The following is a 22,710-nucleotide window of genomic DNA, read 5'->3' on the forward strand; positions in this document are numbered from 1 at the left end:
GGGTTGTTACAATAAGGAAATATTCAGCAAATTTGTAATACGTGTGTTGGCACAACCCTATTATTTCTGATCAAAAATAACGTATGTTACTGCCTGAAGAGAAGAGTATCTTAAAATATGATAATTCGGAGTATGAGTGCAATTAAAATCCGTTAAACTCATATTCATTCACATGTGAAGCATGGAAATATAAAAATGGGATAAGGGTACAAAAACTACACAGCAGGAACAGATGGATATAACAAGAGGGAACAAGAGGGCTGCGCTGTGCATGAACCTCTCACATCTGTCTGAGCCACAACTAGACTTGGAAATGGATGATCGAGTCCCACCCAACTAGCTAAGATGTGGTTCCATGGTATAATGGTTAGCACTCTGGACTCTGAATCCAGCGATCCGAGTTCAAATCTCGATGGGACCTGCAAGTTTTGAATATAATGTTGCCATAAACACTGAAGGCAATTGCGCTTATCCGATGTGTCCATGTTGTGCAGCTGGTATACAGAGAAACATCTCTAAGAAGCAACACCGTGGTAACAGCTGGGGTTGTTGCAATAAGGAAATATTCAGCTAATTTGTAATACGTGTCTTGGCACATCCCTATGATTTCTGATCAAAAATAACGTATGTTACTACCTAAATAGAAAAGTATCCTAAAATGTGTTAATTTGGAGTATGAGTGCAATTAAAATCCGTTAAACTCATATTCATTCACATGTGAAGCATGTACATGTAAAAATAGGATAAGGGTACAAAAACTACACAAGAGGAACAGATGAACATAACAAGAGGGAACAAGAGGGCTGTGCTGTGCATGCACCTCTCACATCTGTCTGAGCCACAACTAGACTTGGAAATGGATGATCGAGTCCCACCCAACTAGCTAACATGTGGTTCCATGGTATTATGATTAGCACTCTGGACTCTGAATCCAGCGATCCGAGTTCAAATCTCGGTGCGACCTGCAAGTTTTGAATATAATGTTGCCATAAACACAAGGTAATTTCCAATTATCGCAGGTGTCCAGTTGGTATACAGAGAAACATTTCTAAGAAGCAACAGCGTGGTATTAGTTGGGGTTGTTACAATAAGGAAATATTCAGCAAATTTGTAATACGTGTGTTGGCACAACCCTATTATTTCTGATCAAAAATAACGTATGTTACTGCCTGAAGAGAAGAGTATCTTAAAATATGATAATTCGGAGTATGAGTGCAATTAAAATCCGTTAAACTCATATTCATTCACATGTGAAGCATGGAAATATAAAAATGGGATAAGGGTACAAAAACTACACAGCAGGAACAGATGGATATAACAAGAGGGAACAAGAGGGCTGCGCTGTGCATGAACCTCTCACATCTGTCTGAGCCACAACTAGACTTGGAAATGGATGATCGAGTCCCACCCAACTAGCTAAGATGTGGTTCCATGGTATAATGGTTAGCACTCTGGACTCCGAATTCAGCGATCCGAGTTCAAAGCTCGATGGGACCTGCAAGTTTTGAATATAATGTTGCCATAAACACTGAAGGCAATTGCGCTTATCCGATGTGTCCATGTTGTGCAGCTGGTATACAGAGAAACATCTCTAAGAAGCAACACCGTGGTAACAGCTGGGGTTGTTGCAATAAGGAAATATTCAGCTAATTTGTAATACGTGTGTTGGCACATCCCTATGATTTCTGATCAAAAATAACGTATGTTACTACCTAAATAGAAAAGTATCCTAAAATGTGTTAATTTGGAGTATGAGTGCAATTAAAATCCGTTAAACTCATATTCATTCACATGTGAAGCATGTACATGTAAAAATAGGATAAGGGTACAAAAACTACACTAGAGGAACAGATGAACATAACAAGAGGGAACAAGAGGGCTGTGCTGTGCATGCACCTCTCACATCTGTCTGAGCCACAACTAGACTTGGAAATGGATGATCGAGTCCCACCCAACTAGCTAACATGTGGTTCCATGGTATTATGATTAGCACTCTGTACTCTGAATCCAGCGATCCGAGTTCAAAACTCGGTGGGACCTGCAAATTTTGAATATAATGTTGCCATAAACACAAGGTAATTTCCAATTATCGCAGGTGTCCAGTTGGTATACAGAGAAACATTTCTAAGAAGCAACAGCGTGGTATTAGTTGGGGTTGTTACAATAAGGAAATATTCAGCAAATTTGTAATACGTGTGTTGGCACAACCCTATTATTTCTGATCAAAAATAACGTATGTTACTGCCTGAAGAGAAGAGTATCTTAAAATATGATAATTCGGAGTATGAGTGCAATTAAAATCCGTTAAACTCATATTCATTCACATGTGAAGCATGGAAATATAAAAATGGGATAAGGGTACAAAAACTACACAGCAGGAACAGATGGATATAACAAGAGGGAACAAGAGGGCTGCGCTGTGCATGAACCTCTCACATCTGTCTGAGCCACAACTAGACTTGGAAATGGATGATCGAGTCCCACCCAACTAGCTAAGATGTGGTTCCATGGTATAATGGTTAGCACTCTGGACTCTGAATCCAGCGATCCGAGTTCAAATCTCGATGGGACCTGCAAGTTTTGAATATAATGTTGCCATAAACACTGAAGGCAATTGCGCTTATCCGATGTGTCCATGTTGTGCAGCTGGTATACAGAGAAACATCTCTAAGAAGCAACACCGTGGTAACAGCTGGGGTTGTTGCAATAAGGAAATATTCAGCTAATTTGTAATACGTGTCTTGGCACATCCCTATGATTTCTGATCAAAAATAACGTATGTTACTACCTAAATAGAAAAGTATCCTAAAATGTGTTAATTTGGAGTATGAGTGCAATTAAAATCCGTTAAACTCATATTCATTCACATGTGAAGCATGTACATGTAAAAATAGGATAAGGGTACAAAAACTACACTAGAGGAACAGATGAACATAACAAGAGGGAACAAGAGGGCTGTGCTGTGCATGCACCTCTCACATCTGTCTGAGCCACAAATAGACTTGGAAATGGATGATCGAGTCCCACCCAACTAGCTAACATGTGGTTCCATGGTATTATGATTAGCACTCTGGACTCTGAATCCAGCGATCCGAGTTCAAAACTCGGTGGGACCTGCAAATTTTGAATATAATGTTGCCATAAACACAAGGTAATTTCCAATTATCGCAGGTGTCCAGTTGGTATACAGAGAAACATTTCTAAGAAGCAACAGCGTGGTATTAGTTGGGGTTGTTACAATAAGGAAATATTCAGCAAATTTGTAATACGTGTGTTGGCACAACCCTATTATTTCTGATCAAAAATAACGTATGTTACTGCCTGAAGAGAAGAGTATCTTAAAATATGATAATTCGGAGTATGAGTGCAATTAAAATCCGTTAAACTCATATTCATTCACATGTGAAGCATGGAAATGTAAAAATGGGTTAAGGGTACAAAAACTACACAGGAGGGACAAATGGACAGAACAACAGGGCTGTGCTTTTCTTGAACCTCTCACATCTGTCTGAGCCACAACTAGACTTGGAAATGGATGATCGAGTCCCACCCAACTAGTCAACACATGGTGTAATGGTTAGCACTCTGGACTTTGAATCCACCGATCCGAGTTCAAATCTCGGTGGGACCTGCAAGTTTTGAATATAATGTTGCCATAAACACTGAAGGCAATTCCGCTTATCCGATGTGTCCATGTTGTGCAGCTGGTATACAGAGAAACATCTCTAAGAAGCAACAGCGTGGGAACAGTTGGGGTTGTTGCAATAAGGAAATATTCAGCTAATTTGTAATACGTGTCTTGGCACATCCCTATGATTTCTGATCAAAAATAACGTATGTTACTACCTAAATAGAAAAGTATCCTAAAATGTGTTAATTTGGAGTATGAGTGCAATTAAAATCCGTTAACTCATATTCATTCACATGTGAAGCATGTACATGTAAAAATAGGATAAGGGTACAAAAACTACACAAGAGGAACAGATTAACATAACAAGAGGGAACAAGAGGGCTGTGCTGTGCATGCACCTCTCACATCTGTCTGAGCCACAACTAGACTTGGAAATGGATGATCGAGTCCCACCCAACTAGCTAACATGTGGTTCCATGGTATAATGGTTAGCACTCTGGACTCTGAATCCAGCGATCCGAGTTCAAAACTTGGTGGGACCTAAAAATTTTGAATATAATGTTGCCATAAACACAAGGTAATTTCCAATTATCGCAGGTGTCCAGTTGGTATACAGAGAAACATTTCTAAGAAGCAACAGCGTGGTATTAGTTGGGGTTGTTAAAATAAGGAAATATTCAGCAAATTTGTAATACGTGTGTTGGCACAACCCCATTATTTCTGATCAAAAATAACGTATGTTACTGCCTGAAGAGAAGAGTATCTTAAAATATGATAATTCGGAGTATGAGTGCAATTAAAATCCGTTAAACTCATATTCATTCACATGTGAAGCATGGAAATGTAAAAATGGGTTAAGGGTACAAAAACTACACAGGAGGGACAAATGGACAGAACAAGAGGGCTGTGCTGTGCATGCACCTCTCACATCTGTCTGAGCCACAACTAGACTTGGAAATGGATGATCGAGTCCCACCCAAACAGCCAACAAATGGTTCCATGGTATAATGGTTAGCACTCTGGACTCTGAATCCAGCGTTCCGAGTTCAGAACTCGGTGGGACCTGCAAATTTTGAATATAATGTTGCCATAAACACAAGGTAATTTCCAATTATCGCAGGTGTCCAGTTGGTATACAGAGAAACATTTCTAAGAAGCAACAGCGTGGTATTAGTTGGGGTTGTTACAATAAGGAAATATTCAGCAAATTTGTAATACGTGTGTTGGCACAACCCTATTATTTCTGATCAAAAATAACGTATGTTACTGCCTGAAGAGAAGAGTATCTTAAAATATGATAATTCGGAGTATGAGTGCAATTAAAATCCGTTAAACTCATATTCATTCATATGTGAAGCATGGAAATATAAAAATGGGATAAGGGTACAAAAACTACACAGCAGGAACAGATGGACATAACAAGAGGGAACAAGAGGGCTGCGCTGTGCATGAACCTCTCACATCTGTCTGAGCCACAACTAGACTTGGAAATGGATGATATAGTCCCACCCAACTAGCTAAGATGTGGTTCCATGGTATAATGGTTAGCACTTTGGACTCTGAATCCAGCGATCCGAGTTCAAATCTCGATGGGACCTGCAAGTTTTGAATATAATGTTGCCATAAACACTGAAGGCAATTGCGCTTATCCGATGTGTCCATGTTGTGCAGCTGGTATACAGAGAAACATCTCTAAGAAGCAACACCGTGGTAACAGCTGGGGTTGTTGCAATAAGGAAATATTCAGCTAATTTGTAATACCTGTCTTGGCACATCCCTATGATTTCTGATCAAAAATAACGTATGTTACGACCTAAATAGTAAAGTATCCTAAAATGTGTTAATTTGGAGTATGAGTGCAATTAAAATCCGTTAAACTCATATTCATTCACATGTGAAGCATGTACATGTAAAAATAGGATAAGGGTACAAAAACTACACAGCAGGAACAGATGGACATAACAAGAGGGAACAAGAGGGCTGTGCTGTGCATGAACCTCTCACATCTGTCTGAGCCACAACTAGACTTGGAAATGGATGATCGAGTCCCACCCAATGAGCCAACACATGGTTCCATGGTGTAATGGTTAGCACTTTGGACTCTGAATCCAGCGATCCGAGTTCAAATCTCGGTGGGACCTGCAAGTTTTGAATATAATGTTGCCATAAACACAAGGTAATTTCTAGTCATCGGAGGTGTTCATGTTGTCCACCCGGTATACAGAGAAACATCTCTGAAAAGCAACAGCATAGCAGCAGTTGGGGTTGTTGCAATAAGGAAATATTCAGCAAATTTGTAATGTGTGTTTTGGCACATCCATATGATTTCTGATCAAAAATAACGTATGTGACTACCTAAATGGAAAAGTGTCCTAAAATATGTTAATTCGCAGTATGAGTGCAATTAAAATCCGTTAAACTCATATTCATTCACATGTGAAGCATGGGAATGTAAAAATGGGTCAAGGGTACAAAAACTACACAGGAGGGACAAATGGACAGAACAAGAGGGCTGTGCTTTTCTTGAACTTCTTGAACCTCTCACATCTGTCTGAGCTACAACTAGACTTGGAAATGGATAATCGAGTCCCATCCAGCCGGTTAACACTTGGTTCCATGGTGTAATGGTTAGCACTCTGGACTCTGAATCTAGAGATCTGAGTTCAAATCACTGTGGGACCTGCAACTTTTGAATACAATGTTGACGTAAACACTGAAGGCAATTCCGCTTATCCGATGTGTCCATGTTGTCCAGCTGGTATACAGAGAAACATTTCTAAGAAGCAACACCGTGGTAACAGCTGGGGTTGTTGCAATAAGGAAATATTCAGCTAATTTGTAATACGTGTCTTGGCACATCCCTATTATTTCTGATCAAAAATAACGTATGTTACTGCCTGAAGAGAAGAGTATCTTAAAATATGATAATTCGGAGTATGAGTGCAATTAAAATCCGTTAAACCCATATTCATTCACATGTGAAGCATGTACATGTAAAAATAGGATAAGGGTACAAAAACTACACAAGAGGAACAGATGAACATAACAAGAGGGAACAAGAGGGCTGTGCTGTCCATGCACCTCTCACATCTGTCTGAGCCACAACTAGACTTGGAAATGGATGATCGAGTCCCACCCAACTAGCTAACATGTGGTTCCATGGTATAATGGTTAGCACTCTGGACTCTGAATCCAGCGATCCGAGTTCAAAACTTGGTGGGACCTGCAAATTTTGAATATAATGTTGCCATAAACACAAGGTAATTTCCAATTATCGCAGGTGTCCAGTTGGTATACAGAGAAACATTTCTAAGAAGCAACAGCGTGGTATTAGTTGGGGTTGTTACAATAAGGAAATATTCAGCAAATTTGTAATACGTGTGTTGGCACAACCCTATTATTTCTGATCAAAAATAACGTATGTTACTGCCTGAAGAGAAGAGTATCTTAAAATATGATAATTCGGAGAATGAGGGCAATTAAAATCCGTTAAACTCATATTCATTCACATGTGAAGCATGGAAATATGAAAATGGGATAAGGGTACAAAAACTACACAGCAGGAACAGATGGACATAACAAGAGGGAACAAGAGGGCTGCGCTGTGCATGAACCTCTCACATCTGTCTGAGCCACAACTAGACTTGGAAATGGATGATCGAGTCCCACCCAACTAGCTAAGATGTGGTTCCATGGTATAATGGTTAGCACTCTGGACTCTCAATCCAGCGATCCGAGTTCAAATCTCGATGGGACCTGCAAGTTTTGAATATAATGTTGCCATAAACACTGAAGGCAATTGCGCTTATCCGATGTGTCCATGTTGTGCAGCTGGTATACAGAGAAACATCTCTAAGAAGCAACAGCGTGGGAACAGTTGGGGTTGTTGCAATAAGGAAATATTCAGCTAATTTGTAATACGTGTCTTGGCACATCCCTATGATTTCTGATCAAAAATAACGTATGTTACTACCTAAATAGAAAAGTATCCTAAAATGTGTTAATTTGGAGTATGAGTGCAATTAAAATCCGTTAACTCATATTCATTCACATGTGAAGCATGTACATGTAAAAATAGGATAAGGGTACAAAAACTACACAAGAGGAACAGATGAACATAACAAGAGGGAACAAGAGGGCTGTGCTGTGCATGCACCTCTCACATCTGTCTGAGCCACAACTAGACTTGGAAATGGATGATCGAGTCCCACCCAAACAGCCAACAAATGGTTCCATGGTATAATGGTTAGCACTCTGGACTCTGAATCCAGCCTTCCGAGTTCAGAACTCGGTGGGACCTGCAAATTTTGAATATAATGTTGCCATAAACACAAGGTAATTTCCAATTATCGCAGGTGTCCAGTTGGTATACAGAGAAACATTTCTAAGAAGCAACAGCGTGGTATTAGTTGGGGTTGTTACAATAAGGAAATATTCAGCAAATTTGTAATACGTGTGTTGGCACAACCCTATTATTTCTGATCAAAAATAACGTATGTTACTGCCTGAAGAGAAGAGTATCTTAAAATATGATAATTCGGAGTATGAGTGCAATTAAAATCCGTTAAACTCATATTCATTCATATGTGAAGCATGGAAATATAAAAATGGGATAAGGGTACAAAAACTACACAGCAGGAACAGATGGACATAACAAGAGGGAACAAGAGGGCTGCGCTGTGCATGAACCTCTCACATCTGTCTGAGCCACAACTAGACTTGGAAATGGATGATATAGTCCCACCCAACTAGCTAAGATGTGGTTCCATGGTATAATGGTTAGCACTCTGGACTCTGAATCCAGCGATCCGAGTTCAAATCTCGATGGGACCTGCAAGTTTTGAATATAATGTTGCCATAAACACTGAAGGCAATTGCGCTTATCCGATGTGTCCATGTTGTGCAGCTGGTATACAGAGAAACATCTCTAAGAAGCAACACCGTGGTAACAGCTGGGGTTGTTGCAATAAGGAAATATTCAGCTAATTTGTAATACGTGTCTTGGCACATCCCTATGATTTCTGATCAAAAATAACGTATGTTACTACCTAAATAGTAAAGTATCCTAAAATGTGTTAATTTGGAGTATGAGTGCAATTAAAATCCGTTAAACTCATATTCATTCACATGTGAAGCATGTACATGTAAAAATAGGATAAGGGTACAAAAACTACACAGCAGGAACAGATGGACATAACAAGAGGGAACAAGAGGGCTGTGCTGTGCATGAACCTCTCACATCTGTCTGAGCCACAACTGGACTTGGAAATCGATGATCGAGTCCCACCCAATGAGCCAACACATGGTTCCATGGTGTAATGGTTAGCACTTTGGACTCTGAATCCAGCGATCCGAGTTCAAATCTCGGTGGGACCTGCAAGTTTTGAATATAATGTTGCCATAAACACAAGGTAATTTCTGGTCATCGGAGGTGTTCATGTTGTCCACCCGGTATACAGAGAAACATCTCTGAAAAGCAACAGCATAGCAGCAGTTGGGGTTGTTGCAATAAGGAAATATTCAGCAAATTTGTAATGTGTGTTTTGGCACATCCATATGATTTCTGATCAAAAATAACGTATGTGACTACCTAAATGGAAAAGTGTCCTAAAATATGTTAATTCGCAGTATGAGTGCAATTAAAATCCGTTAAACTCATATTCATTCACATGTGAAGCATGGGAATGTAAAAATGGGTCAAGGGTACAAAAACTACACAGGAGGGACAAATGGACAGAACAAGAGGGCTGTGCTTTTCTTGAACTTCTTGAACCTCTCACATCTGTCTGAGCTACAACTAGACTTGGAAATGGATAATCGAGTCCCATCCAGCCGGTTAACACTTGGTTCCATGGTGTAATGGTTAGCACTCTGGACTCTGAATCCAGCGATCCGAGTTCAAATCTCGATGGGACCTGCAAGTTTTGAATATAATGTTGCCATAAACACTGAAGGCAGTTGCGCTTATCCGATGTGTCCATGTTGTGCAGCTGGTATACAGAGAAACATCTCTAAGAAGCAACACCGTGGTAACAGCTGGGGTTGTTGCAATAAGGAAATATTCAGCTAATTTGTAATACGTGTCTTGGCACATCCCTATTATTTCTGATCAAAAATAACGTATGTTACTACCTAAATAGAAAAGTATCCTAAAATGTGTTAATTTGGAGTATGAGTGCAATTAAAATCCGTTAACTCATATTCATTCACATGTGAAGCATGTACATGTAAAAATAGGATAAGGGTACAAAAACTACACAAGAGGAACAGATGAACATAACAAGAGGGAACAAGAGGGCTGTGCTGTGCATGCACCTCTCACATCTGTCTGAGCCACAACTAGACTTGGAAATGGATGATCGAGTCCCACCCAAACAGCCAACAAATGGTTCCATGGTATAATGGTTAGCACTCTGGACTCTGAATCCAGCCTTCCGAGTTCAGAACTCGGTGGGACCTGCAAATTTTGAATATAATGTTGCCATAAACACAAGGTAATTTCCAATTATCGCAGGTGTCCAGTTGGTATACAGAGAAACATTTCTAAGAAGCAACAGCGTGGTATTAGTTGGGGTTGTTACAGTAAGGAAATATTCAGCAAATTTGTAATACGTGTGTTGGCACAACCCTATTATTTCTGATCAAAAATAACGTATGTTACTGCCTGAAGAGAAGAGTATCTTAAAATATGATAATTCGGAGTATGAGTGCAATTAAAATCCGTTAAACTCATATTCATTCATATGTGAAGCATGGAAATATAAAAATGGGATAAGGGTACAAAAACTACACAGCAGGAACAGATGGACATAACAAGAGGGAACAAGAGGGCTGCGCTGTGCATGAACCTCTCACATCTGTCTGAGCCACAACTAGACTTGGAAATGGATGATATAGTCCCACCCAACTAGCTAAGATGTGGTTCCATGGTATAATGGTTAGCACTCTGGACTCTGAATCCAGCGATCCGAGTTCAAATCTCGATGGGACCTGCAAGTTTTGAATATAATGTTGCCATAAACACTGAAGGCAATTGCGCTTATCCGATGTGTCCATGTTGTGCAGCTGGTATACAGAGAAACATCTCTAAGAAGCAACACCGTGGTAACAGCTGGGGTTGTTGCAATAAGGAAATATTCAGCTAATTTGTAATACGTGTCTTGGCACATCCCTATGATTTCTGATCAAAAATAACGTATGTTACTACCTAAATAGTAAAGTATCCTAAAATGTGTTAATTTGGAGTATGAGTGCAATTAAAATCCGTTAAACTCATATTCATTCACATGTGAAGCATGTACATGTAAAAATAGGATAAGGGTACAAAAACTACACAGCAGGAACAGATGGACATAACAAGAGGGAACAAGAGGGCTGTGCTGTGCATGAACCTCTCACATCTGTCTGAGCCACAACTGGACTTGGAAATCGATGATCGAGTCCCACCCAATGAGCCAACACATGGTTCCATGGTGTAATGGTTAGCACTTTGGACTCTGAATCCAGCGATCCGAGTTCAAATCTCGGTGGGACCTGCAAGTTTTGAATATAATGTTGCCATAAACACAAGGTAATTTCTGGTCATCGGAGGTGTTCATGTTGTCCACCCGGTATACAGAGAAACATCTCTGAAAAGCAACAGCATAGCAGCAGTTGGGGTTGTTGCAATAAGGAAATATTCAGCAAATTTGTAATGTGTGTTTTGGCACATCCATATGATTTCTGATCAAAAATAACGTATGTGACTACCTAAATGGAAAAGTGTCCTAAAATATGTTAATTCGCAGTATGAGTGCAATTAAAATCCGTTAAACTCATATTCATTCACATGTGAAGCATGGGAATGTAAAAATGGGTCAAGGGTACAAAAACTACACAGGAGGGACAAATGGACAGAACAAGAGGGCTGTGCTTTTCTTGAACTTCTTGAACCTCTCACATCTGTCTGAGCTACAACTAGACTTGGAAATGGATAATCGAGTCCCATCCAGCCGGTTAACACTTGGTTCCATGGTGTAATGGTTAGCACTCTGGACTCTGAATCTAGAGATCTGAGTTCAAATCACTGTGGGACCTGCAAGTTTTGAATATAATGTTGCCATAAACACTGAAGGCAGTTGCGCTTATCCGATGTGTCCATGTTGTGCAGCTGGTATACAGAGAAACATCTCTAAGAAGCAACACCGTGGTAACAGCTGGGGTTGTTGCAATAAGGAAATATTCAGCTAATTTGTAATACGTGTCTTGGCACATCCCTATTATTTCTGATCAAAAATAACGTATGTTACTGCCTGAAGAGAAGAGTATCTTAAAATATGATAATTCGGAGTATGAGTGCAATTAAAATCCGTTAAACTCATATTCATTCACATGTGAAGCATGGAAATGTAAAAATGGGTTAAGGGTACAAAAACTACACAGCAGGAACAGATGGACATAACAAGAGGGAACAAGAGGGCTGCGCTGTGCATGAACCTCTCACATCTGTCTGAGCCACAACTAGACTTGGAAATGGATGATCGAGTCCCACCCAACTAGCTAACATGTGGTTCCATGGTATAATGGTTAGCACTCTGGACTCTGAATCCAGCGATCCGAGTTCAAAACTTGGTGGGACCTGCAAATTTTGAATATAATGTTGCCATAAACACAAGGTAATTTCCAATTATCGCAGGTGTCCAGTTGGTATACAGAGAAACATTTCTAAGAAGCAACAGCGTGGTATTAGTTGGGGTTGTTACAATAAGGAAATATTCAGCAAATTTGTAATACGTGTGTTGGCACAACCCTATTATTTCTGATCAAAAATAACGTATGTTACTGCCTGAAGAGAAGAGTATCTTAAAATATGATAATTCGGAGAATGAGGGCAATTAAAATCCGTTAAACTCATATTCATTCACATGTGAAGCATGGAAATATGAAAATGGGATAAGGGTACAAAAACTACACAGCAGGAACAGATGGACATAACAAGAGGGAACAAGAGGGCTGCGCTGTGCATGAACCTCTCACATCTGTCTGAGCCACAACTAGACTTGGAAATGGATGATCGAGTCCCACCCAACTAGCTAAGATGTGGTTCCATGGTATAATGGTTAGCACTCTGGACTCTCAATCCAGCGATCCGAGTTCAAATCTCGATGGGACCTGCAAGTTTTGAATATAATGTTGCCATAAACACTGAAGGCAATTGCGCTTATCCGATGTGTCCATGTTGTGCAGCTGGTATACAGAGAAACATCTCTAAGAAGCAACACCGTGGTAACAGCTGGGGTTGTTGCAATAAGGAAATATTCAGCTAATTTGTAATACGTGTCTTGGCACATCCCTATGATTTCTGATCAAAAATAACGTATGTTACTACCTAAATAGAAAAGTATCCTAAAATGTGTTAATTTGGAGTATGAGTGCAATTAAAATCCGTTAAACTCATATTCATTCACATGTGAAGCATGTACATGTAAAAATAGGATAAGGGTACAAAAACTACACAAGAGGAACAGATGAACATAACAAGAGGGAACAAGAGGGCTGTGCTGTGCATGCACCTCTCACATCTGTCTGAGCCACAACTAGACTTGGAAATGGATGATCGAGTCCCACCCAACTAGCTAACATGTGGTTCCATGGTATAATGATTAGCACTCTGGACTCTGAATCCAGCGATCCGAGTTCAAAACTCGGTGGGACCTGCAAATTTTGAATATAATGTTGCCATAAACACAAGGTAATTTCCAATTATCGCAGGTGTCCAGTTGGTATACAGAGAAACATTTCTAAGAAGCAACAGCGTGGTATTAGTTGGGGTTGTTACAATAAGGAAATATTCAGCAAATTTGTAATACGTGTGTTGGCACAACCCTATTATTTCTGATCAAAAATAACATATGTTACTGCCTGAAGAGAAGAGTATCTTAAAATATGATAATTCGGAGTATGAGTGCAATTAAAATCCGTTAAACTCATATTCATTCACATGTGAAGCATGGAAATGTAAAAATGGGTTAAGGGTACAAAAACTACACAGGAGGGACAAATGGACAGAACAAGAGGGCTGTGCTTTTCTTGAACCTCTCACATCTGTCTGAGCCACAACTAGACTTGGAAATGGATGATCGAGTCCCACCCAACTAGTCAACACATGGTGTAATGGTTAGCACTCTGGACTCTGAATCCAGCGATCCGAGTTCAAATCTCGGTGGGACCTGCAAGTTTTGAATATAATGTTGCCATAAACACTGAAGGCAATTCCGCTTATCCGATGTGTCCATGTTGTGCAGCTGGTATACAGAGAAACATCTCTAAGAAGCAACAGCGTGGGAACAGTTGGGGTTGTTGCAATAAGGAAATATTCAGCTAATTTGTAATACGTGTCTGGGCACATCCCTATGATTTCTGATCAAAAACAACGTATGTTACTACCTAAAGAGTAAAGTATCCTAAAATATGATAATTCGGAGAATGAGGGCAATTAAAATCCGTTAAACTCATATTCGTTCACATGTGAAGCATGTACATGTAAAAATAGGATAAGGGTACAAAAACTACACAAGAGGAACAGATGAACATAACAAGAGGGAACAAGAGGGCTGTGCTGTGCATGCACCTCTCACATCTGTCTGAGCCACAACTAGGCTTGGAAATGGATGATCGAGTCCCACCCAAATAGCCAACAAATGGTTCCATGGTATAATGGTTAGCACTCTGGACTCTGAATGCAGCGTTCCGACTTCAAAACTCGGTGGGACCTGCAAATTTTGAATATAATGTTGCCATAAACACAAGGTAATTTCCAATTATCGCAGGTGTCCAGTTGGTATACAGAGAAACATTTCTAAGAAGCAACAGCGTGGTATTAGTTGGGGTTGTTACAATAAGGAAATATTCAGCAAATTTGTAATACGTGTGTTGGCACAACCCTATTATTTCTGATCAAAAATAACGTATGTTACTTCCTGAAGAGAAGAGTATCTTAAAATACGATAATTCGGAGTATGAGTGCAATTAAAATCCGTTAAACTCATATTCATTCACATGTGAAGCATGGAAATATAAAAATGGGATAAGGTTTCAAAAACTACACAGCAGGAACGGCGGGACATAACAAGAGGGAACAAGAGGGCTGCGCTGTGCATGAACCTCTCACATCTGTCTGAGCCACAACTAGACTTGGAAATGGATGATCGAGTCCCACCCAACTAGCCAACACATGGTTCCATGGTATAATGGTTAGCACTCTGGACTCTGAATCCAGCGTTCCGAGTTCAATACTCGGTGGGACCTGCACATTTTGAATATAATGTTGCCATAAACACAAGGTAATTTCCAATTATCGCAGGTGTCCAGTTGGTATACAGAGAAACATTTCTAAGAAGCAACAGCGTGGTATTAGTTGGGGTTGTTACAATAAGGAAATATTCAGCAAATTTGTAATACGTGTGTTGGCACAACCCTATTATTTCTGATCAAAAATAACGTATGTTACTGCCTGAAGAGATGAGTATCTTAAAATATGATAATTCGGAGTAAGAGTGCAATTAAAATCCGTTAAACTCATATTCATTCACATGTGAAGCATGGAAATATAAAAATGGGATAAGGGTACAGAAACTACACAGCAGGAACAGATGGACATAACAAGAGGGAACAAGAGGGCTGCGCTGTGCATGAACCTCTCACATCTGTCTGAGCCACAACTAGACTTGGAAATGGATGATCGAGTCCCACCCAAACAACTACCATGTGGTTCCATGGTATAATGGTTAGCACTCTGGACTCTGAATCCAGTGATCCGAGTTCAAATCTCGATGGGACCTGCAAGTTTTGAATATAATGTTGCCATAAACACAAGGTAATTTCTGGTCATCGGAGGTGTTCATGTTGTCCACCTGGTATACAGAGAAACATCTCTGAAAAGCAACAGCATAGCAGCAGTTGGGGTTGTTGCAATAAGGAAATATTCAGCTAATTTGTAATACGTGTCTTGGCACAACCCTATTATTTCTGATCAAAAATAACGTATGTTACTGCCTGAAGAGAAGAGTATCTTAAAATATGATAATTCGGAGAATGAGGGCAATTAAAATCCGTTAAACTCATATTCATTCACATGTGAAGCATGGAAATGTAAAAATAGGATAAGGGTACAAAAACTACACAAGAGGAACAGATTAACATAACAAGAGGGAACAAGAGGGCTGTGCTGTGCATGCACCTCTCACATCTGTCTGAGCCACAACTAGACTTGGAAATGGATGATCGAGTCCCACCCAACTAGCTAACATGTGGTTCCATGGTATAATGGTTAGCACTCTGCACTCTGAATCCAGCGATCCGAGTTCTAAACTTGGTGGGACCTGAAAATTTTGAATATAATGTTGCCATAAACACAAGGTAATTTCCAATTATCGCAGGTGTCCAGTTGGTATACAGAGAAACATTTCTAAGAAGCAACAGCGTGGTATTAGTTGGGGTTGTTACAATAAGGAAATATTCAGCAAATTTGTAATACGTGTGTTGGCACAACCCTATTATTTCTGATCAAAAATAACGTATGTTACTGCCTGAAGAGAAGAGTATCTTAAAATATGATAATTCGGAGTATGAGTGCAATTAAAATCCGTTAAACTCATATTCATTCACATGTGAAGCATGGAAATATAAAAATGGGATAAGGGTACAAAAACTACACAGCAGGAACAGATGGATATAACAAGAGGGAACAAGAGGGCTGCGCTGTGAATGAACCTCTCACATCTGTCTGAGCCACAACTAGACTTGGAAATGGATGATCGAGAACAAGCTAACACATGGTTCCATGGTCTAATGGTTAGCACTTTGGACTCTGAATCCAGCGATCCGAGTTCAAATCTCGGTGGGACCTGCAAGTTTTGAATATAATGTTGCCATAAACACAAGGTAATTTCTGGTCATCGGAGGTGTTCATGTTGTCCACCTGGTATACAGAGAAACATCTCTGAAAAGCAACAGCATAGCAGCAGTTGGGGTTGTTGCAATAAAGAAATATTCAGCAAATTTGTAATGTGTGTTTTGGCACATCCATATGATTTCTGATCAAAAATAACGTATGTGACTACCTAAATGGAAAAGTGTCCTAAAATATGTTAATTCGCAGTATGAGTGCAATTAAAATCCGTTAAACTCATATTCATTCACATGTGAAGCTTGGGAATGTAAAAATGGGTTAAGGGTACAAAAACTACACAGGAGGGACAAATGGACGGAACAAGAGGGCTGTGCTTTTCTTGAACTTCTTGAACCTCTCACATCTGTCTGAGCTACAACTAGACTTGGAAATGGATAATCGAGTCCCATCCAGCCGGTTAACACTTGGTTCCATGGTGTAATGGTTAGCACTCTGGACTCTGAATCCAGAGATCTGAGTTCAAATCACTGTGGGACCTGCAAGTTTTGAATACAATGTTGCCGTAAACACTGAAGGCAATTCCGCTTATCCGATGTGTCCATGTTGTCCAGCTGGTATACAGAGAAACATTTCTAAGAAGCAACAGCGTGGTATTAGTTGGGGTTGTTACAATAAGGAAATATTCAGCAAATTTGTAATACGTGTGTTGGCACAACCCTATTATTTCTGATCAAAAATAACGTATGTTACTGCCTGAAGAGAAGAGTATCTTAAAATATGATAATTCGGAGTATGAGTGCAATTAAAATCCGTTAAACTCATATTCATTCACATGTGAAGCATGGAAATATAAAAATGGGATAAGGGTACAAAAACTACACAGCAGGAACAGATGGCCATAACAAGAGGGAACAAGAGGGCTGCGCTGTGCATGAACCTCTCACATCTGTCTGAGCCACAACTAGACTTGGAAATGGATGATCGAGTCCCACCCAACTAGCTAACATGTGGTTCCATGGTATAATGGTTAGCACTCTGGACTCTGAATCCAGTGATCCGAGTTCAAATCTCGATGGGACCTGCAAGTTTTGAATACAATGTTGCCGTAAACACTGAAGGCAATTCCGCTTATCCGATGTGTCCATGTTGTCCAGCTGGTATACAGAGAAACATCTCTAAGAAGCAACAGCGTGGGAACAGTTGGGGTTGTTGCAATAAGGAAATATTCAGCTAATTTGTAATACGTGTCTTGGCACATCCCTATGATTTCTGATCAAAAATAACGTATGTTACTACCTAAATAGAAAAGTATCCTAAAATATGTTAATTCGGAGTATGAGTGCCATTAAAATCCGTTAAACTCATATTCATTCACATGTGAAGCATGTACATGTAAAAATAGGATAAGGGTACAAAAACTACACAAGAGGAACAGATGAACATAACAAGAGGGAACAAGAGGGCTGTGCTGTGCATGCACCTCTCACATCTGTCTGAGCCACAACTAGACTTGGAAATCGATGATCGAGTCCCACCCAACTAGCCAACACATGGTTCCGTGGTATAATGGTTAGCACTCTAGACTCTGAATCCAGCGATCCGAGTTCAAAACTCGGTGGGACCTGCACATTTTGAATATAATGTTGCCATAAACACAAGGTAATTTCTGGTCATCGGAGGTGTTCATGTTGTCCACCTGGTATACAGAGAAACATCTCTGAAAAGCAACAGCATAGCAGCAGTTGGGGTTGTTGCAATAAGGAAATATTCAGCAAATTTGTAATACGTGTGTTGGCACAACCCTATTATTTCTAATCAAAAATAACGTATGTTACTGCCTGAAGAGAAGAGTATCTTAAAATATGATAATTCGGAGTATGAGTGCAATTAAAATCCGTTAAACTCATATTCATTCACATGTGAAGCATGGAAATGTAAAAATGGGTTAAGGGTACAAAAACTACACAGGAGGGACAAATGGACAGAACAACAGGGCTGTGCTTTTCTTGAACCTCTCACATCTGTCTGAGCCACAACTAGACTTGGAAATGGATGATCGAGTCCAACCCAACTAGTCAACACATGGTGTAATGGTTAGCACTCTGGACTCTGAATCCAGCGATCCGAGTTCAAATCTCGGTGGGACCTGCAAGTTATTGAATATAATGTTGCCATAAACACTGAAGGCAATTCCGCTTATCCGATGTGTCCATGTTGTGCAGCTGGTATACAGAGAAACATCTCTAAGAAGCAACAGCGTGGGAACAGTTGGGGTTGTTGCAATAAGGAAATATTCAGCAAATTTGTAATACGTGTGTTGGCACAACCCTATTATTTCTGATCAAAAATAACGTATGTTACTGCCTGAAGAGAAGAGTATCTTAAAATATGATAATTCGGAGTATGAGTGCAATTAAAATCCGTTAAACTCATATTCATTCACATGTGAAGCATGGAAATGTAAAAATAGGATAAGGGTACAAAAACTACACAAGAGGAACAGATGAACATAACAAGAGGGAACAAGAGGGCTGTGCTGTGCATGCACCTCTCACATCTGTCTGAGCCACAACTAGACTTGGAAATGGATGATCGAGTCCCACCCAACTAGCCAACACATGGTTCCATGGTATAATGGTTAGCACTCTGAACTCTGAATCCAACGTTCCGAGTTCAAAACTCGGTGGGACCTGCAAATTTTGAATATAATGTTGCCATAAACACAAGGTAATTTCCAATTATCGCAGGTGTCCAGTTGGTATACAGAGAAACATTTCTAAGAAGCAACAGCGTGGTATTAGTTGGGGTTGTTACAATAAGGAAATATTCAGCAAATTTGTAATACGTGTGTTGGCACAACCCTATTATTTCTGATCAAAAATAACGTATGTTACTGCCTGAAGAGAAGAGTATCTTAAAATATGATAATTCGGAGTATGAGTGCAATTAAAATCCGTTAAACTCATATTCATTCACATGTGAAGCATGGAAATGTAAAAATGGGTTAAGGGTACAAAAACTACACAGGAGGGACAAATGGACAGAACAACAGGGCTGTGCTTTTCTTGAACCTCTCACATCTGTCTGAGCCACAACTAGACTTGGAAATGGATGATCGAGTCCCACCCAACTAGTCAACACATGGTGTAATGGTTAGCACTCTGGACTCTGAATCCAGCGACCCGAGTTCAAATCTCGGTGGGACCTGCAAGTTTTGAATATAATGTTGCCATAAACACTGAAGGCAATTCCGCTTATCCGATGTGTCCATGTTGTGCAGGTGGTATACAGAGAAACATCTCTAAGAAGCAACACCGTGGTAACAGCTGGGGTTGTTGCAATAAGGAAATATTCAGCTAATTTGTAATACGTGTCTTGGCACATCCCTATATTTTCTGATCAAAAATAACGTATGTTACTACCTAAATAGAAAAGTATCCTAAAATGTGTTAATTTGGAGTATGAGTGCAATTAAAATCCGTTAAACTCATATTCATTCACATGTGAAGCATGTACATGTAAAAATAGGATAAGGGTACAAAAACTACAAAAGAGGAACAGATGAACATAACAAGAGGGAACAAGAGGGCTGTGCTGTGCATGCACCTCTCACATCTGTCTGAGCCACAACTAGACTTGGAAATGGATGATCGAGTCCCACCCAACTAGCTAACATGTGGTTCCATGGTATTATGATTAGCACTCTGGACTCTGAATCCAGCGATCCGAGTTCAAAACTCGGTGGGAACTGCAAATTTTGAATATAATGTTGCCATAAACACAAGGTAATTTCCAATTATCGCAGGTGTCCAGTTGGTATACAGAGAAACATTTCTAAGAAGCAACAGCGTGGTATTAGTTGGGGTTGTTACAATAAGGAAATATTCAGCAAATTTGTAATACGTGTGTTGGCACAACCCTATTATTTCTGATCAAAAATAACGTATGTTACTGCCTGAAGAGAAGAGTATCTTAAAATATGATAATTCGGAGTATGAGTGCAATTAAAATCCGTTAAACTCATATTCATTCACATGTGAAGCATGGAAATGTAAAAATGGGTTAAGGGTACAAAAACTACACAGGAGGGACAAATGGACAGAACAACAGGGCTGTGCTTTTCTTGAACCTCTCACATCTGTCTGAGCCACAACTAGACTTGGAAATGGATGATCGAGTCCCACCCAACTAGTCAACACATGGTGTAATGGTTAGCACTCTGGACTTTGAATCCACCGATCCGAGTTCAAATCTCGGTGGGACTTGCAACTTTTGAATATAATGTTGCCATAAACACTGAAGGCAATTCCGCTTATCCGATGTGTCCATGTTGTGCAGCTGGTATACAGAGAAACATCTCTAAGAAGCAACAGCGTGGGAACAGTTGGGGTTGTTGCAATAAGGAAATATTCAGCTAATTTGTAATACGTGTCTTGGCACATCCCTATGATTTCTGATCAAAAATAACGTAAGTTACTACCTAAATAGAAAAGTATCCTAAAATGTGTTAATTTGGAGTATGAGTGCAATTAAAATCCGTTAACTCATATTCATTCACATGTGAAGCATGTACATGTAAAAATAGGATAAGGGTACAAAAACTACACAAGAGGAACAGATTAACATAACAAGAGGGAACAAGAGGGCTGTGCTGTGCATGCACCTCTCACATCTGTCTGAGCCACAACTAGACTTGGAAATGGATGATCGAGTCCCACCCAACTAGCTAACATGTGGTTCCATGGTATAATGGTTAGCACTCTGGACTCTGAATCCAGCGATCCGAGTTCAAAACTTGGTGGGACCTGCAAATTTTGAATATAATGTTGCCATAAACACAAGGTAATTTCTGGTCATCGCAGGTGTCCAGTTGGTATACAGAGAAACATTTCTAAGAAGCAACAGCGTGGTATTAGTTGGGGTTGTTAAAATAAGGAAATATTCAGCAAATTTGTAATACGTGTGTTGGCACAACCCCATTATTTCTGATCAAAAATAACGTATGTTACTGCCTGAAGAGAAGAGTATCTTAAAATATGATAATTCGGAGTATGAGTGCAATTAAAATCCGTTAAACTCATATTCATTCACATGTGAAGCATGGAAATGTAAAAATGGGTTAAGGGTACAAAAACTACACAGGAGGGACAAATGGACAGAACAAGAGGGCTGTGCTGTGCATGCACCTCTCACATCTGTCTGAGCCACAACTAGACTTGGAAATGGATGATCGAGTCCCACCCAAACAGCCAACAAATGGTTCCAGGGTATAATGGTTAGCACTCTGGACTCTGAATCCAGCGTTCCGAGTTCAGAACTCGGTGGGACCTGCAAATTTTGAATATAATGTTGCCATAAACACAAGGTAATTTCCAATTATCGCAGGTGTCCAGTTGGTATACAGAGAAACATTTCTAAGAAGCAACAGCGTGGTATTAGTTGGGGTTGTTACAATAAGGAAATATTCAGCAAATTTGTAATACGTGTGTTGGCACAACCCTATTATTTCTGATCAAAAATAACGTATGTTACTGCCTGAAGAGAAGAGTATCTTAAAATATGATAATTCGGAGTATGAGTGCAATTAAAATCCGTTAAACTCATATTCATTCATATGTGAAGCATGGAAATATAAAAATGGGATAAGGGTACAAAAACTACAAAGCAGGAACAGATGGACATAACAAGAGGGAACAAGAGGGCTGCGCTGTGCATGAACCTCTCACATCTGTCTGAGCCACAACTAGACTTGGAAATGGATGATCGAGTCCCACCCAAACAGCCAACAAATGGTTCCATGGTATAATGGTTAGCACTCTGGACTCTGAATCCAGCCTTCCGAGTTCAGAACTCGGTGGGACCTGCAAATTTTGAATATAATGTTGCCATAAACACAAGGTAATTTCCAATTATCGCAGGTGTCCAGTTGGTATACAGAGAAACATTTCTAAGAAGCAACAGCGTGGTATTAGTTGGGGTTGTTACAATAAGGAAATATTCAGCAAATTTGTAATACGTGTGTTGGCACAACCCTATTATTTCTGATCAAAAATAACGTATGTTACTGCCTGAAGAGAAGAGTATCTTAAAATATGATAATTCGGAGTATGAGTGCAATTAAAATCCGTTAAACTCATATTCATTCATATGTGAAGCATGGAAATATAAAAATGGGATAAGGGTACAAAAA

At 39.8% G+C, this 22,710-nt stretch overlaps 8 non-coding genes across 8 annotated transcripts; all 8 read left to right on the forward strand.

The window, feature by feature from the left end:
• The first annotated feature begins 5,700 nt into the window (after nucleotides 1–5,700).
• On the forward strand, nucleotides 5,701–5,772 carry trnaq-cug (transfer RNA glutamine (anticodon CUG)). Its single transcript has one exon. It is a non-coding gene; the product is annotated as a tRNA-Gln (tRNA).
• Nucleotides 5,773–8,935: 3,163 nt separating this feature from the next.
• Nucleotides 8,936–9,007, forward strand: trnaq-cug (transfer RNA glutamine (anticodon CUG)). The gene has a single exon. It is a non-coding gene; the product is annotated as a tRNA-Gln (tRNA).
• Nucleotides 9,008–9,476: 469 nt separating this feature from the next.
• trnaq-cug (transfer RNA glutamine (anticodon CUG)) lies at nucleotides 9,477–9,548 on the forward strand. Its single transcript has one exon. It is a non-coding gene; the product is annotated as a tRNA-Gln (tRNA).
• Nucleotides 9,549–11,094: 1,546 nt separating this feature from the next.
• On the forward strand, nucleotides 11,095–11,166 carry trnaq-cug (transfer RNA glutamine (anticodon CUG)). Its single transcript has one exon. It is a non-coding gene; the product is annotated as a tRNA-Gln (tRNA).
• A 3,679-nt stretch (nucleotides 11,167–14,845) lies between these two features.
• trnaq-cug (transfer RNA glutamine (anticodon CUG)) lies at nucleotides 14,846–14,917 on the forward strand. The gene has a single exon. It is a non-coding gene; the product is annotated as a tRNA-Gln (tRNA).
• Nucleotides 14,918–15,378: 461 nt separating this feature from the next.
• Nucleotides 15,379–15,450, forward strand: trnaq-cug (transfer RNA glutamine (anticodon CUG)). The gene has a single exon. It is a non-coding gene; the product is annotated as a tRNA-Gln (tRNA).
• A 995-nt stretch (nucleotides 15,451–16,445) lies between these two features.
• trnaq-cug (transfer RNA glutamine (anticodon CUG)) lies at nucleotides 16,446–16,517 on the forward strand. The gene has a single exon. It is a non-coding gene; the product is annotated as a tRNA-Gln (tRNA).
• Nucleotides 16,518–17,529: 1,012 nt separating this feature from the next.
• Nucleotides 17,530–17,601, forward strand: trnaq-cug (transfer RNA glutamine (anticodon CUG)). Its single transcript has one exon. It is a non-coding gene; the product is annotated as a tRNA-Gln (tRNA).
• Nucleotides 17,602–22,710: the final 5,109 nt, after the last annotated feature.

Source organism: Lampris incognitus, chromosome 1 (genome assembly GCF_029633865.1).
Source record: "Lampris incognitus isolate fLamInc1 chromosome 1, fLamInc1.hap2, whole genome shotgun sequence".
In the NCBI taxonomy this organism is placed as follows: domain Eukaryota; kingdom Metazoa; phylum Chordata; class Actinopteri; order Lampriformes; family Lampridae; genus Lampris; species Lampris incognitus.